The following is a 16,736-nucleotide window of genomic DNA, read 5'->3' as shown; positions in this document are numbered from 1 at the left end:
AGCTGACTAGCTGAGTAAATTTTGACTTGCCTATACCTCTCTTTGAGCACCAGTTTCCACATCTGGAAAATAAGAGAATGATGGTTACCATGTTAACTTCTAGCACCAATATTTTCAGAACCACAAGCCCAGAGATTGTTGTTTAAGGCCAGCTAGCTTTGAGTTCACCCTGTGTCTGAGTTTCCCCATCCTTCATGATGGTCATAATTATGCCTGTTCTGCCTGTTTTGCACAGATGCTGAGAGTCAAATGAGATCACTATGTGAAAATGTTTTAAAATGGCAGAGTGTATGCTGAGAATGTGAGTGTTTAATAAAAACCCCAAAACAGCCTCTGCAGATTTAAAGTGGAGAGATCGGAGAGGAGGTATCAGAGAGCAAAGTTTATCTTTGGAAACTTTATTCTCCTAAACAGATTCCCTGCTGCACTATCTTCCACCGAGGAAAGTGTAGTCTGAGGTAGTAATTTCCACAGTGCAGCTATCTCAGCAAGCGACAGGGTAACCTCAGGCCAGCTTCCTATCCAGTCTGTGTCCTCAGTTCTGTAGGCGCCAGGGGATAGGTGGGCTGACTTGGCCTGGAGCCCCATCCTGTGACCTCTGGCAGTTGACACACAGCACTGCTTCCTCCGTTGGAGTCCATCAAACATCATACTGTGGGGTGACCATTTGCCATGTGACTGACTCCCCATTACATCCAGGGTTTCCAAAATGTGTGACCCATATTTTTGATCTCTGCATTTTCAGCATATAGATCATGGGTTGCTCTAATCAGAATTGGGGGACATTCTGATTTCCCACTTAAAATTCTAGGGTCCGTAGACAGAGGTGCTTTGGGAACAAGCCTCCCTCCTTCATTCTGCAACTTCTTACCTAAGAATGTGGTTCCTGAAGCCCAGTTGACTGGGTTCCTACCTGCCTCCATCACTCATCAGCTGTGCAATCTTGGGAAAATCATGCAACCTCTCTGTGCCAGTTTCCTCATCTGTAAAGTAGAGAAATTAATAGTACCTTCCTCATTAATACTAACTTCCTCATAGTTGTTGAGAATAAATTAATTAGGGTATGTCACTTGCTTAGGATGGGGCCTGGTACACGTTTGATCAACAATACTTGTTTCAGGTGTTATCAGTGATGACTTGTGCTTTGTGTGTCTTGGGGTGTCTCTGTGTGTCAGAAGAAGGAGAGGCCTCCAGACCTGTTCGGATCTAGATAAAATAGCTGGAAACACTATAGTGCCACACGTGGGCCCTGACCAAGATTCTGGAAATTTGGGGGAGGGGGTGATTTTATTCTCTCATTCACACCAACCCCCAGTTCCTGTTCTCACTGAGTTCAGTGTGGGGACCACCTCCCCATCCTGTTCAGGTTGTCTTCATTCCACAGCTGGTCCATCTGAAAGGAAAATCTAGCCCATCTTCATAGTTCCCACCAAAGAAAACTCACTTGCATGCATTGGCTTGGGGAGAAGACTTCAGAGCTGTGGGTGCATACACACTGCTGAATCTAATGGGTCACCTTGGTAATTTCTGCACTTCTGCTTCCAGCTTCTGGGGATGTTGATCCACCCTTCTTGCTCCTCCCACCACCCGCAAGGCGTTTTCCCAGAGATGCTTCCCTCCCTAAGAGAAACTCCTGATGTCAGATATTAAGATAGCACGTTTCATTTTTATATTCCCACATCAGGAATTCTGGGTGTTTGTTTGATTGTCCCATGCAAGGACAAATGCAACCTGCCAGGATGTGGACCTGCCCGGCCAAGGGAGGTCTCCCAGAATTAAGGGTAAATGTTGCCAAGAATTATTAATATATTCTTTGACAACAAGCCCAGCTATTCTCAAGGTTAGGGTAAGGGTTAGGGTTAGAGGAGGGATAGACTAGGCCAAGTTGCACAAGGTACAGGAGTTTTCTCTCTCTTATATAGCCTTGCTCAGAATGTCCATTCTGGAAACAACAGCAATATGCCTAGGGCTTGTCCAAGGCATCAAGAAGTCCATAGAGGGCTTCCCTGGTGGCGCAGTGGTTGAGAATCTGCCTGCTAATGCAGGGGACACGGGTTCGAGCCCTGGTCTGGGAAGATCCCACATGCCGCGGAGAAACTAAGCCCGTGAGCCACAACTACTGAGCCTGCGCGTCTGGAGACTGTGTTCCGCAACAAGAGAGGCCACGATAGTGAGAGGCCCGCGCACCGTGATGAAGAGTGGCCCCCGCTTGCCACAACTAGAGAAAGCCCTTGCACAGAAACGAGGACCCAACACAGCCAAAAATAAATAAATAAATAAATAAATAAATAAATAAATAAATAAATAAATAAATAAGAAAGACTCGGCACAACCAAATAAATATTAAAAAAAAAAAAAAAGAAGAAGTCCATAGACCCTCCTAATATTCTGTCAGGCTTATTGTTACCTTTATTTTGTTATCCTGTGACCCCCAAAGGGCTGCTGAAAATGGGGTCTGGGACTGGAATCACATCATCTGTGACTAGCACTCCTGAGGCTGGCACACAAACAGATCATTCAGTGAGGAGGTACACATCTTGGGTTTCTTATGGTATTTGAAAAGTCTGATCTATTTTCATATTCAGCCAGTCTTTTTATTCTTTTAAAACAGTATCATCCTTGAGAAGCAATTTAGAAATGGTTAAAAACCTCAGGATTGGGAGCAGGTGGATGTAGGTTCAAATCCTGCATCTTGTTACTCACTGACTGCGGATTTGGGAGAAGTGCTTGAGCTCTCTCGGTCACAGTCTCCCCACCGGCAAAACTGGAATAACTGGGCTTTAAGGTGACTGTCATAGTTAAGTGAGATGATATATGTCACGACAAGCGTTCAATAAATGTTCACCATTATTATTATCACTACGGGGAAGAACCAGAGAAATATTGAAAGCAGGAACTATTTTTTTTCCCCAGGATTCACTAACGACAAAACTCAGCCCCAGGGGAGATGGGTGTTCTATGATCTCTTCAAAAACTCGATGGCTTCCAGCACAGTTCAAAATTGAGTAAGCATCAACGCAGGTAAATGGATCTCTTTTCACTTGTTTGCTTTGGATCTTGTTGGTTTTCTGTCTGGAGGGCCACCTGCTTGGTGTACCCATGCCACTAACACAGCGTCCTGGAGTATGGCTGACAGCTTCCCCACTTACTCTGTGTGGAGAACCAATTTCTTCTTTTTTCTTTTTTTAAAATTTTTATACAATTTTTAAAGGTTACACTCCTTTTACAGGTGTTACAAAATATCGGCTATATTCCTCGTGTTGTACAATATACCCTTGAGCCTATCTTACACCCAGTAGTTTGTACATCCCACCCCCCCCCATTTTGGCCCCCCCGGCCCCCCACGGCCACTAGTAACCACTAGTTTGTTCTCTATATCTGTGAGTCTGCTTCTTTTTTGTTAGATTCACTAGTTTGTTGTATTTTTTAGATTCTACATATAAGTGATGCCACACATGATTTGTTTCTCTCTGTCTGACTTATTTCACTTAGCATAATACCCTCCATCCCAGTCCACCCATGTTGCTGCAAATAGCAAAATGTCATTCTTTTTTATGGCTAAGTACTATTCCATTGTGTCTATACACCACATCTTCTTTATCCATTCATCTGTTGATGGACACTTAGGTTGTTTTCATGTCTTGGCTGTTGTAAATAAGGCTTCTATGAACGTTGGGGTGCAGGTATCTTTTCAAATTAGAGTTTTGGTTTTTTTCAGGTACTACCATATGATGCAGCAATTCTACCCCTGAGAACAAATTTTCATTTCAGATTCAATACCTCCAAAGGCCCTTTGTACCTGGCCTCCAACTCTGACCTTCGTAAGCCACCAGACGTGGGTTTTTCCAATGCTTAGCAGCTTAACGCATCTATTGTTCCAAGTTTCTTTTAAAAAATCACTTTGATTGCCTGACTCTATAGTTTAGGCTGTGTTCTTTCTTATCCTGTTCAAGTGTGACATACTCTTTTTGAATTTGTTCAAATTATACATTCAATTAGCAAAGCCCCATATTAAACTGATGACACCTCACTGAACAGAGCCTTCTTGGATGCTGTATCTTAGCAATTAATTTATGCCTAATCCATTGATAGAGTTTTCTAAATGAATAAACTTCCAAACACTTTTCCTGATCATTTTGGATCCATTCATTTAAAAAAAAATTATCTCTTTTGCTGTGTTGCAGTTTTGAAATTTTTACAGATGGGTTTTACAGAGTCTTGAAATGTAGATGAGATAATCACCTGAAAATATTTGTTGGCATCCCTGTGACAGGTTCTATGAATATTTTACATTTAAATGGGATCTTGGATGTCTAGTGAGTTTCTAGGTGGGTTTCTTAGAGACAAGTGTGCCAACATGCATAGCAACATTTACTCTCGGGTCAAATGCCATGTGTATGATCTATAGGAGTTTCCTGAGTTTTAGTCTATTCTGTGTGTGCTATGAGCGGGGCAGGTACTGTTGGTCAAGCATTGATTACGTGCTGTGCATGCCTCGTGCATCATGTCCCTTAAATTCAATCCCACGAGGTGGGAGCTCTGAGTCTCCCACTTTGCCAGCTCTGCCCACAGCACATGTGCACCATCCGTGCAAACACGTGCCCGCCTTCCATCTGCTGCCCCTTGCACACAACCGCCTCCACACGAGAGAAGAGGGCAGTGCAGTGTAGGAGATGCATCAGTGCCTGATCACAGAATCCTGGCTCTGCCACTTACTGGCTGTGAGACCCGGGGCAAGGCGCTTCACCTTCCTGTGCCTCACTTTCCCCATGGGTAAAACAGGGATCGAATATCTAACAGAACAGTCTTCACTGTCTACAAATTTTTCTCTGTGAATTCACCTACCGACTAAAATGTATTTGTAACCCTTAAATCAATACTCGATGTGCTGTCCCGGAAACTGACGGACGTGTGTGTGTGTGTGTGTGTGTGTGTGTGTGTGGAGGGGGGGGTGGGGGATGTGGGTCACGTGATCCGCACATTCCCAGCTCTGCTCAAATGAGGTGATGTCTGCTGCTTGGTTCAGCTCTTCTACAATAAACAAGTGTCCTTTTTGCAGAATATTTGGTGCCATGTTTTTCTCATTTTTGTGCTCTTTGTTGGTGATTCTGTGGTGCTGAAGCTCTGTCTAATGATCCTAAGCCTGGGAATCCTGTGACGTGCGTTAAAGAGAAAATACATGTGCTACGAGTGCCGTTGGCTGTAAGTTCAATGTTATTAATCAACTATATATATATATATATATATATATATATATATATATATATTTAAATGTATCATTCTCTTTTTTATATTTTTTAAATTGAAGTATAGTTGATTTACAATGTTATGTTATGTTAATTTCTGCTGTAGAGCAACGTGATTCAGTTATATATATATATACGTTCCTTTTTATATTCTTTTCCACTATATATTAAATAAGGTATCTTTAAACAGAAACATACATAAAACCAGGTTATCTATTGATTGACAAAAATAATGTGACCAGAGGTTTACAGGACCCTAATCTTGAGTTGCCCTGGAAGCAGTGGTTCAGTGTTCATAAACTCAGTGTTCAGGGAGAACTTATTGGAACAAAACTACCACGAATAATGAGAATCAACTGCCTTGGCCTTGCAGGGTGATGAGATTTAAATAAATGGATGAGTATCAGGTGCTCAGAACCATGGCTGACACACAGTAAGCATCAAGAAATGTTAGCTTCTACTATTAGTGCTCTAGAAAACCCATCATCTTCCTCATCATCTGGCCCATCCTTCTGGGTTCCTCCACTCTCTACTACCTTCCTGAATCTCTGGGACCTGGGAGGAGTGGTCTGGTCTGCTCTGGGTGTCCACCCCACCTTGAACAACAATTCACTGCAACCACTTCTACCCTGGGCTAGATTTGACTGAGTGCATGCATTCTCCGTCACCCTTGGTCTGCTTGCCTGGCACCGCACAAAATGGTCCAGATGCCACTTATGTTTTCAGCAGTCCTCACGGCATTGCTTGGGCATGAGTGCCGTTAGCCCACTGAAAACGGGAGTTCTTCCTCCAGGATTTGGAAACCACACCAGGGTAGGGGCAGTGCCCAGGCGGACTTTAGTTGCATCTGAATATTTTAATTTTCTTACAAGGAATCATCTCTGTGCACTTAGAAACTTACATTAGGTAATTTACAATCCTGCTCCCACTCTTGCAGTCTGTTCCCCGCAGAGTGTCCTGAGTAATTTTTTAAAACCTCTTAATAAGGATGTGTCACTTTCTGGCTCACACTCCTCCAAGCGGCTTCCTGTGACACTTAGAGTGAAGCCCAAACTCATTACCAGGGCTTGTTTCCAAAGTGGGACTGGGCTAGAGTGAACTTATTGGCAACCTTAGTCTTCCTGTTCATCTAGCTTTTGGAACCGTTTTGAGGCTCAAGGGGAGATAGTACTGGCCCCCTGAGCCTCTCAGAATGCTCTGGGCTACTGGAAGGAGAGTGGCCTTTGCAACTGGGCAAACCTGACTTCGGGTCTCTGGTGAACCACTTACTACCTGTGTGTCCCGGACAAGGTCCCTGATTGCCTGGCCTCATTGCCTTCAGCCCTACTGTGTAAAGGCTAAGAGCGTGCACTTGAACTTCTGTTTTTCCACATATTACCTGCATGTCTCCAAATCTGTAAATTGGGGATAGAGCTAGACCTAGAATCCAGGGTTTTTATGGGGATTAAATGAGATAATGTATGTAAAGCTCTTAGCACTCTGCCTGGCACATGGCGACGGCTCAGGAAAGGTCAGCAGTGATCCCAGTAACTCTATTATTACTATTATTGCTGTCATTATTATTATTAACTGTGAAATGGGCTTACTAATACCCATTTCAGGGGGGTCTCTGAGAATTAAATGAGAACATCAATAAAATGCTTAGCACATAATAGATTCTCTGACCTTTTATTTGTCTTTATTGTTTCCTCTTCTTCCTGCCCATTTAAATGTCTGGACACATGTGGACCCCAAAGCACAGTTTACATGCATTATACTTACTCTACAGCCATACAACTACTAGACTTTTAAAAGCCCCAAAGCAATTTTACCCAATGCAATGGTCAGGCCTGAGAGAAGTTAGTGTTATTTTATATGTACATAAAAATTGCTTCCAGGCTCTGAAATTTTTAAGAATAAAATAGTGTCCTTGCAGGTGGGAAAAGCACATCACATGACATTGGACCTGGTGGTTTCCCCATGAGCATCTCATCTCTGCTGATCTGTTATCTCCCTGGACACCTGTTCCCACTCTGCCAATCATATGAAGCTAAAAGGCATGAAATAAGGAAGAAAGAATTTTGTAGATGGAGTCTTGAAAGGCTACCTGTTATAGAATCACTTCATTGGAGGTTAAGCTCCGCCCCATCCAATTCAACAAATGGCTCGTGGGCATGGGCCACCTGCTATAGAATGGTCCCCCAGCCCAGCCCGGCCTTTTCTCTCCTCTGGTTGCACCTGCGAGGCAGGTTGAGGGCAGACTCAGGAGACAAGGCCCGGGCTTTCCTTGAACACCCCAGAAGATGTGTGCAGCTTTCTGCAGGAGACTTCAAGGACGCATGGGGTATGAAGACAGTTGAAGCAAAAGCATGGTTTTTATAGGAAAGATTGCCGAGTCTGCTTCTACACCACATGTATCTTCTGTCTCTTTGAGAGGACTGAATAATCTAAGCTGAACAGTTTTGAGCCCAGGTATTGGAAAACATTATTAATGATGATGGCGATGATGAAGGTGGTGGCTGCCATTTTTGAAGGGGCTGTTTTAAGTGTTTTCCATGCTTTGATGTCATCCTTTAAACGTCTTTATAGTTTCCAGAGAACGAAACAGAAGCTCAGAGAGGTCAGTCTGATGGCAAAGTCCTTTTGCTGCTAGCCATCACTTGTCTGGTGCTTTCTCATATATTATTTCACATAATCCTCATATCAGCAAGGCGCCTATTTAATTAAGCCCCATTTAACAGATGTAGCAACTGAGACCTGTAATTCCCTGACTTGAATAGCATCTCCCAGCTAGTAAACAGAAGAGTTAAGCTTAGAACATGAGTCTTTGGACTCCAAATTCTGTTTTTCCTACCATCTCTCAATGTCAGCTTTAACGTACCTTTAGAATATTTAGAAGAAGATCCAGATGGATGGGTTTTATTGGTTAAGGACATGTGATTTCCAGTCTGTTCCACCAGTTGGCACCCAGGAGGTCAGAGTAATTTAGCATCTTCCCTGGAACCACACCCTCTGCCACGGTGCCTATCAAAACCTTCCCCTTATTCCAGGCTTGCCAAAATCCCACCTCTCCTAGGATATTCAATCACCAAAACCAGCCAGCAGAAAGCCATCTGGGGTTCTCATGACATTGGAGGCCTGAGTGCTGAGTCTCTAACCTCCTCAGATTTCTGTTCTGCGGTATCCTTAGGTTGTGTGTGTACGCCTCGGAGCCCTGTTCTGCTTTGGGCAGGGAGATATGATCCTGACTTCTTGAACTCTTATTCCATCTTCCCCTTTAACAGGGCTGGCCTTCACCACTCTCACCATGAGCTTCTCATCTACCAAGAATTGTGTCTTCCCAGGCAGCAGCCTGTGTGCTACTGCACGTACTAGGTGTCCAGTAAACGTTCAATTCACTTGTCTCTGTCCGTTTCTTGGTCCTTTTCTTGCAAGAGCAGCGAGTACAATAGTCACTAGCATGCAAGCAGTGGGGGTTAACCTGTGTGCCTACTATGTGTGCAACCTATGATAGGGCACCAATGACCCAGACATAAAGTGGAAGTCGTCTATAAGGAACCCATTCTGTGCCAGGCAACATACTCAGCACTTAACATCCATGATCTCATTTCATTTTCCCCAAAACCATGTATTTGAGCTCATTTACAGGTGGGGAATCTGAAGCTCAGTGGTTAAATAGCTTGCCCTAGTTTATATGTCGAGCTTGTGGTAGCAAACCTGGGCAGTTTTGGTGAAGATGCCCAGTGCCAAGCACATAGTAGGGACTCAATGAATAGTGGCTGTCATTGAGTTGTCATTATTATTAAAAGAAGAACAGGCTTTGAAGTCAGGCAAGGCTGTGTGTAAATCCTGGTTCTGCCACTTAATAGCTGTGTGACCTTGAGTAAGTCATTGACCTCTCTGAGCCTCTGTTGTTACATTATTATAAGTTGGCATTTGGTTTGGCTATAAGCACAAGAAAAGCCAAGGTAACAGTGGCTAAAACAAGATAAAAGTTTCTTTCTCTCTCATCTAAAAGTCTCCAGGTAAGCAGTTCAGGACAGGTAGGATAGTTTCATAATCTTCAGGGAACCAGGCCCTTCCCTTCTGCTGCTCTGTGACCATCAGCAGGAAGTGTTCACCTCATGGCCCAAAATGGCTGTCAAGCACCAGACACCATGTCCTATTTTCAACTAGCAGGAAGGAATAAGGACTATAGTGGGATTCTCTCCCTCTCTTTAAAGAATGCTTCCTGGAAGGCATACGCAACACTTGGGCTTACCGACCTTTGGGCAGAATTTGTCACGTGGCCCTACTTGGCAACAAGGGTTTCTAAGGGCTGCAATCTTTATTCAGGTAGCTATGCACCCAGGTGAAATTGAGGTCCTATTGCTAAGAAAGAAGGGGGAATAATACTGGGGGAATATAGGCCAATTCTGCCCCATTGCCCCATTTGATAGGTTGACTTGTAGGTTAATGGAATAGTGCATGGAAAACTCCTAATAAGGTGTTTACACTATATAAAGGCTCAGCCTGACTCACTCCCATTTTTCTACTCTGGAAAATAATCCTGTCTTCAGGAATGATCTCTCTCGTATTATACAGGAGTGCTTGGCCCAAGTCAGACCCTGAGACCAGCCAGTTCAGGGGCAGAAGTTGTGGAATGCGGGAACAATGTAATGCCTTTAAGACAGATGCTGAGAGCTCCAAGGCAGAAGAAAGATCCCGGGCAGAAATTACCCCATCCATCCCTGACCTGGCCTTCTCTCCAACATCTCTCGAACTCCCCTTAGTAGGATGGATTTCTGCCATTCCCCGCAGCTCCTTGGCCGCAGAGTGGCCTCAGGCCCACGTCTTGAGCAGTGAGACCCTCACTGACTACTCAGAGTTTGGCTGTCTTATAATTACCACCCTCTTCTGAGTCTGACCACCACCCCTCCTCTCCCAATCATCCATCTGGACCAGTCAGGCCGTACACCTGCCACCCACCACTCACCATCTGCTTTATTAAACTATTGCAAAAGCTTCTTCCCTTCTTCACTTAATTTAGGTCCTTCTAATAGTTAAGGCCCTTTTTTTTTTTTTTTTTTTTGAGAAGAGTGAACAAGTCTGATGAGTCTTAGGAAAAATTCAACCGTAGGGGGAAATTGCCATTCATTCTTTCTGAGCTGCCCAGCTCTCATGTCCTGACTCTGGTAACATAGGTATGTGACCTGTTATAAGTTACTTGCCCCCTTTAAGCATCTGCTTCCTAATGGCAAACGAGGTCACTCTTCACACCTCTACCATATGGAGTCATAAAGAGTAAGTGAGGGACTTCCCTGGTGGCGCAGTGGTTAAGAATCCACTTCCCAATGCAGGGGACATGGGTTCGAGCCCTGGTCCAGGAAGATACCACATGCCACGGAGCAACTAAGTCTGTGTGCCACAACTCCTGAGCCTGTGCTCTAGGGCCCGTGAGCCACAACTACTGAGCCCACGGGCTGCAATTACTGAAGCCCACGTGCCTAGAGCCTGTGCTCCGCAACAAGAGAAGCCACCGCAATGAGAAGCCCGCACACCGCAACGAAGAGTAACCCCTGCTCGCTGCAACTAGAGAAAGCCTGCGCACAGCAACGAAGACCCAACGCAGCCAAAAATAAATAAGTTAAATAAATAGATAAATTTATTAAAAAAAAAAAGACTGAGTGAGTAATCCAGGTAAAGTCCTGAAAAGAACATCCATCACAGGGGTTGGCAAGCTTTTACTGTAAAAGACCAGCTAAGAAGTCTTTTAGGCTTTTGGACACTAGAGCAGCCATAGACAATGTGCAAAGAATGGATGTGGCTGTGTTCCAATAAAATTTCATTAATGGACACTGAAAATTTAATTTCATATAATTTTAATGTGCATAAAATATTATGCTTCTTTCGACTTTTTTAAATCACTTAAAATGTAAACACTATTCTTAATTCAGAGGCCCTACAAAAACATATTTGGCCCATAAACTGTAGTATGCCAACCTCTGACCTAGTACATAGTAATTGCTCAATAAATGCCAGCCACGGTGATGAACAGGTACTTCCTTCGTAAGTCCTTGGCTCCTGATAGGAGCAAAGCAAATTTGGTGGCAGTTTTCTCCGAAGACCTCCAACCCTTTCACTGATCTCTAAGAACACTGTGGAAATCACACTTTTGAAGATTCTAGGTAGAAAATCAAAGACGTTTCATTCACAATGATGTAGACCCTTGATGCATCATAAGAAGGTGGCTAGTGGTTAGGGCATGGGTTTGGAGCCAAAGGAACTGGATTTCAGTTGTGAGAATTTAATGAGGTCATTAACTTTTCTGCCTTAGTTTTCCTCAGAATGGAAATGGAGATGCTACTACTAATAATAATATCAGCTGAAATTACTGAGCCAGGTTGATTTGATTTACTTATATGAATGCATTTAATTCTTTTAATAACCCTGTGAATGTCACTATTATTCCCATTTTATAGACAAGGAAACTGAGGCACAGACATGTTAAATGATTTGCTCAAGGTCACATAGGCAGAAACAGAGTTGGAAGTCAAACTTGGGCACCTTTAAACTCCCTCCTAATGTTTAACCCATCCTTTTAAACACTAAGCTATACTCTAGAGGTTGCCTAATCCATTCCTTTCACTTGTTCATGTTTTCATATACTGATTAATTTATTCATTCATCAGTTATTCCCACCTACTGGGCTGCTGGGCTGGATGCTGGTGATGCAGAAATGGGCAGGACATTTTTCTGGCTCTCTAGGAACTCCAAGGGTAAAGAGGGAGGTAGATGAATCAATAAACAGTGCAATGACATTCAAGTGAAATCTAGGTTGTACCAGGAGGGACCCAAGACAGGGAGTTGTTGGTCATAGGGACTGGCAAAGTGTGTTAGGGATACAGAAAGGTATCAGGAAAATCTTCACAGAAAATATCACTTTTGAGCTGGGTCTCTCAATCTCTTGGTTTGGCATTCAGGGCTCTTCACAGCTTTGACCCAGTTTGCCTTTCCAGCATCCCACCCTGCTTCTTCTTCCACCGAAATCTTTGCTCTCACATTACCAGACCACTCATGATCCAACAGCTGGTCCATAGGCAAGTGTCCCAGGTGGCAAAACTTTCACCCCACGGGGCAAAGAGTGAAAGACTTTCGCCCATAAGTGACTCTTTCCTAAGCCTGGTTCAATGGGAAGAACATGCTTTTATTTCTTACAGTGCTCTTCCTAATTTGTTCATGTAAAAATACTCTTTCATTTTGTAGGAATAATATAAGAATAGAATAGATGGTCTTTTTTTTCTGTGAATTATCTCACTTGGCACAATGATTGCCAACACTTGCAGTTTTTTTTTAATGCATTGGTTTGTGAAACTGCAAAGCCCGTGATCACTGTTTTTCTGCTCTACCACACATGTCCATTAGCCCAATTTTCCCCCTGGAAGCCACTGGCTGTGATGCCCCCTTCCGCTGACACCACCAGAACCTGCTGCTCGAGGACCTCAGCCCTTCACCAGCCCACCGTCTTCCACATGGGGCATCACCCCTCTTGGTTGGCTACCCAAATCCATTGCTTCCCCCTTTCCCATTCTTGGAGAACCTGTTGCCTACCCCATGGTCCAGCTGTCAGATCCTTGATTCCCCAGCCTCCTTGGAAGGAGAGGTGATCATGTGATTGAGTTGCAGCCAATGACGGGTCTGCTAGAAGATTCTGGGAAAGATTTTGCTGCCTGATGAGAAGCGCACATTGGAGGCTGTATTTCCTGTGTGTGGCTGGGCCCTTGGTGCGTGAGGACGAGGTGCTCCAAGCTGCCACAGCCACTTCTGTTACCAAGAGAATGGCTGGGAGGTCAGCCCAGAGTCTGAGATCCTGAGCCGCTAGACCAGCAGGGCCAATCCAGGTTTCCTGCTGAATCAGGCCAATAAGTCATTCTTAACCTAATTCATACACACGGCCTAACCTCTGACCCTTAGCAGGAAAAAGAGACTCAATCGACTCTTTCTAAGAATAGTTTTTATGAAATATTTATAACATGAATAGAAGTACAGAGACCAATGTAATAAACATTTGTGCACTCACCACTTGGCATAGTGAATCTGAACATCACTCTATTCCTTTCAAATCTCTCAATAATTTTTTTCCAAATAAAACATCACAGATAGAGTTGAAGTTCCTTCATGTCCCTGACCCCATTTACTTTCCTCCCCAGAGATAACTTCTAAACTGAAGTAAACATACATACTTCCCCTGCATGATTTTGCATTTTTATTCCATTAGTAGGAACTCATAAATAATACAGAGTATTAAATATATGGTAGCAAACACCAGGAATCATTTTGCAATGTACTCTAATTTAACATTCTGGTTTTTGATATTTATCCATGTACCTTGATACCCCTCCTTTTTTTTTTTCTTAATAAATTTATTTATTGATTTATTTTTGCTGTGTTGGGTCTTCGTTTCTGTGCGAGGGCCTTCTCTAGTTGTGGCAAGCGGGGGCCACTCTTCATCGTGGTGCACGGGCCTCTCACTATCGCGGCCTCTGTTGCTGCGGAGAACAGGCTCCAGACGCGCAGGCTCAGTAGTTGTGGCTCACGGGCCCAGTTGATCTGCGGCATGTGGGATCTTCCCAGACCAGGGCTCGAACCCGTGTCCCCTGCATTGGCAGGCAGATTCTCAACCACTGTGCCACCAGGGAAGCCCGATACCCTTCCTTCTAACATGTGTGTAGTGTTCCATCCTGTGTGTTTTCTCCTGTTGATGAACATTTAGATTGCTTTCAATTTTGGAATATTGCAACCAGGGCTGCGGTGAACCCTTTCATTTATCTCCTTGTGCAAGATGGGCTCCCTCTTAATAGTTTCTCTAGTGTGTCTGATGATACCTGCACAGAAAGGAGATTCAGGGCAATGAGGAAAAAATGAGGCCAGCATCCCTACAAAGAGTCAAGGCTAGATCTTGACAGGAAGAGATTGCATAGTCCTCTGGAAGAACATAGAGATGGCCTCTTCTTCAGGAATCAATTTCCAGTTTATTTCCTTTAGACACCTTGCTTCAAGGCCTATGCACCTGGGCATAGCTGCTCAGCCCCGGTCCTGGAAGCTAGCAAGATCTGCCCAGGACACTGCCGCCTGCAGAGATTTGCAATGACTCTTTCCCATGGCTTCTGATAAATTTTCACAAAGTCCTCTGTGAGTTTCATAAGTCAGTTTAGAAGCCAAATAATTGAGGCAGTTTAATTTTAGCTCCTCATTTCTCCTTATAAAAGTGAGCTGTTTATGAGAAATCTAAAAATTTCCCTTTCCCCAGAAGAATTATCTTTCAGGCCTGAAAGTCTCATGTGGCAGCGTACTTATGGGATAAGACATGTGAGGTCGACTAAAGGGCTTGTCCCAAGTTTGATGTCCCTAAAATTAGCCCTGTGACTTCAGTGTGAGCTCCAGGCTGGCTCCTTTAAGCTTTCTGTTCTTCTGCCCCAGATGACTGAAGGATTCAGACCCTGCCTCAGCCATGCACTTCTCACTCTGCTTTTGTTGCAGGCAGTCATGTATGAAAGTGCTACAGGTTTACAGGACTGAGAGGTCTTCTCAGGGACCTCTTTCTATTCCTCTAAGGCTTAAAAAATTCTGTTCAAAATCTCTAGGGCTTTTGATCTTAGCATCGTCTGGAAACTGGGTCTTAACAATGTAAGGACTTTTATAAGCTATCTTTTTATGTCTCCCCAGGGAGCAGGGCAGGAATTCTGGGAAATCTGGGTGTAGATTAAAGCAGTTTTTGTAAATTCCAGCACTAACCATGTCACATTCCTGTTTTAAAACTTATTAATGGTGCTCTATGACCAAGTGTAAAAAGTTGGAGCTTTTTAGTTTGACATGAATGAGTCCTGCTGACTTTTCTAAAACCACTCTTTTTACTTATGTCCTCCTTACACTATTTTTTTCTATTCACATAGAACTAAACACTTTTCACCAATGCATATACCCCTTCACACTCTTGTCTTTGCATTGTTATTCCCTCTACCCAAGATGCCCTTCCCTCTCTCCTCCATCCCTCAAGGTCCTACTCACCTTTCAAGACCCAGGTCAAATGCCCCATCTCCTAGCAGCCTTTTGCACCCATCCTCAGCCACTTCACTCATCTGCACATTATAATCTTTCTTGTGTTTCTGTGTCTGTCTCCAACTAGACTGCAACTTCTGTGATGATAAGCGCTGTGTTGAACCTGTTGTACTGTGTCTCTTATCAATGACATAAAGAAATCATAGGATTGCTAGAAATGCATTTTAAAAAGAGCCTAGAGCATAGTAAATGTTTGATAAATGTCAGCTACATTGATGGCATTGTCATTTACTCACAATATCTAATATGTTTCTTGGCACGACATAGTAGGTGGTCAATTAACATTAGTTACATAAACATTCACTGCATGATATGGTCAGAATTCAGATGAGTATCTGAACTACCCAAGCATTTTGAATACTTTGACTAGTGCCCAAGTGCCGAGTTAACTAAGTCACAGTCATTCACAGTCATTCAGTTCTCTGTCAATCAGGAGCCGTGGGCTTTGTGTACTGCACTCCTACATGAACCCCTTGCAGGGGTCCTACTGGAACTTTGGCTGTCTTGACTCATGGGGCTCTGAAATTACTTGCTTCCTTTTCTTCATCTGACTTTACATGCTTGTGACTTTTTCACTGGATCTCAGGGAATTTTAAATACAAATTATCACATCACTGAACTATCCTGATATGACAGCTGCTGCTTTGTGCACCATATTTCAGAATTTTGAGGGAAAAAAAAAGGATAAACGCAGTTAGAGATATTGGCAATATGCTAGACGATCATGAACAAAAAGGTGCTCTTCGAGAATTTAAATACACTTTAAAAATAATAATGCTAATTCTTCTTAGAATTTGATCTGTACCATTGGGATCTGGTTCTTTACATTTTATGTGTTAAAATGCTCATATGAAGAATTTTTTGTTGGTAGTATGTTGATGATACAGCTTCATACTATGTCATTTCTGAGCAGTAGTGATTGATTTGGGAGTTACTTAAAATCTCTGCAATTCAGGAGATTACCAGCAAATATAACCTTCACATGCGTTGCAGGTGAGAAGATGGATTAGTGCAACCACCTGGGAGAGCAATGTGGTAATATCTAATAAAACAGAATGTGGAGACTCGGAAATTCCACATCTAGCCGTATTCTTTAAAGTAAAGGTCTCCAGATTTTTTGATCACGTTCCTCATCAGTTACGTTTTTTTGAAACATGCACTCTTAGTATAAGTATTGTTTTTTATTTATAAATCATGTACACATATCACTATTCCCATATGAATATTATTAAACACATATAAAAGCAGAAATTTTTAAAAGATGTCTTTAAGAAATGCAAATAGAATTTCTACCATTTTCTTCCTGTCCCCACATGGATTGTCTTGCCACCCTCCTTGGAATGTATGTGCCCCGATTCGGAAAGTACTTCCTTCATCAGGTCAATTTTATATATGTGCACGAGAAGGCGAGTA

Source organism: Balaenoptera borealis, assembly GCF_965194805.1.
Source record: "Balaenoptera borealis genome assembly, chromosome: 2".
In the NCBI taxonomy this organism is placed as follows: Eukaryota; Metazoa; Chordata; class Mammalia; order Artiodactyla; family Balaenopteridae; genus Balaenoptera; species Balaenoptera borealis.
The sequence above is the reverse complement of the archived record's forward strand: the minus strand, read 5'-3'. Positions refer to the sequence as shown.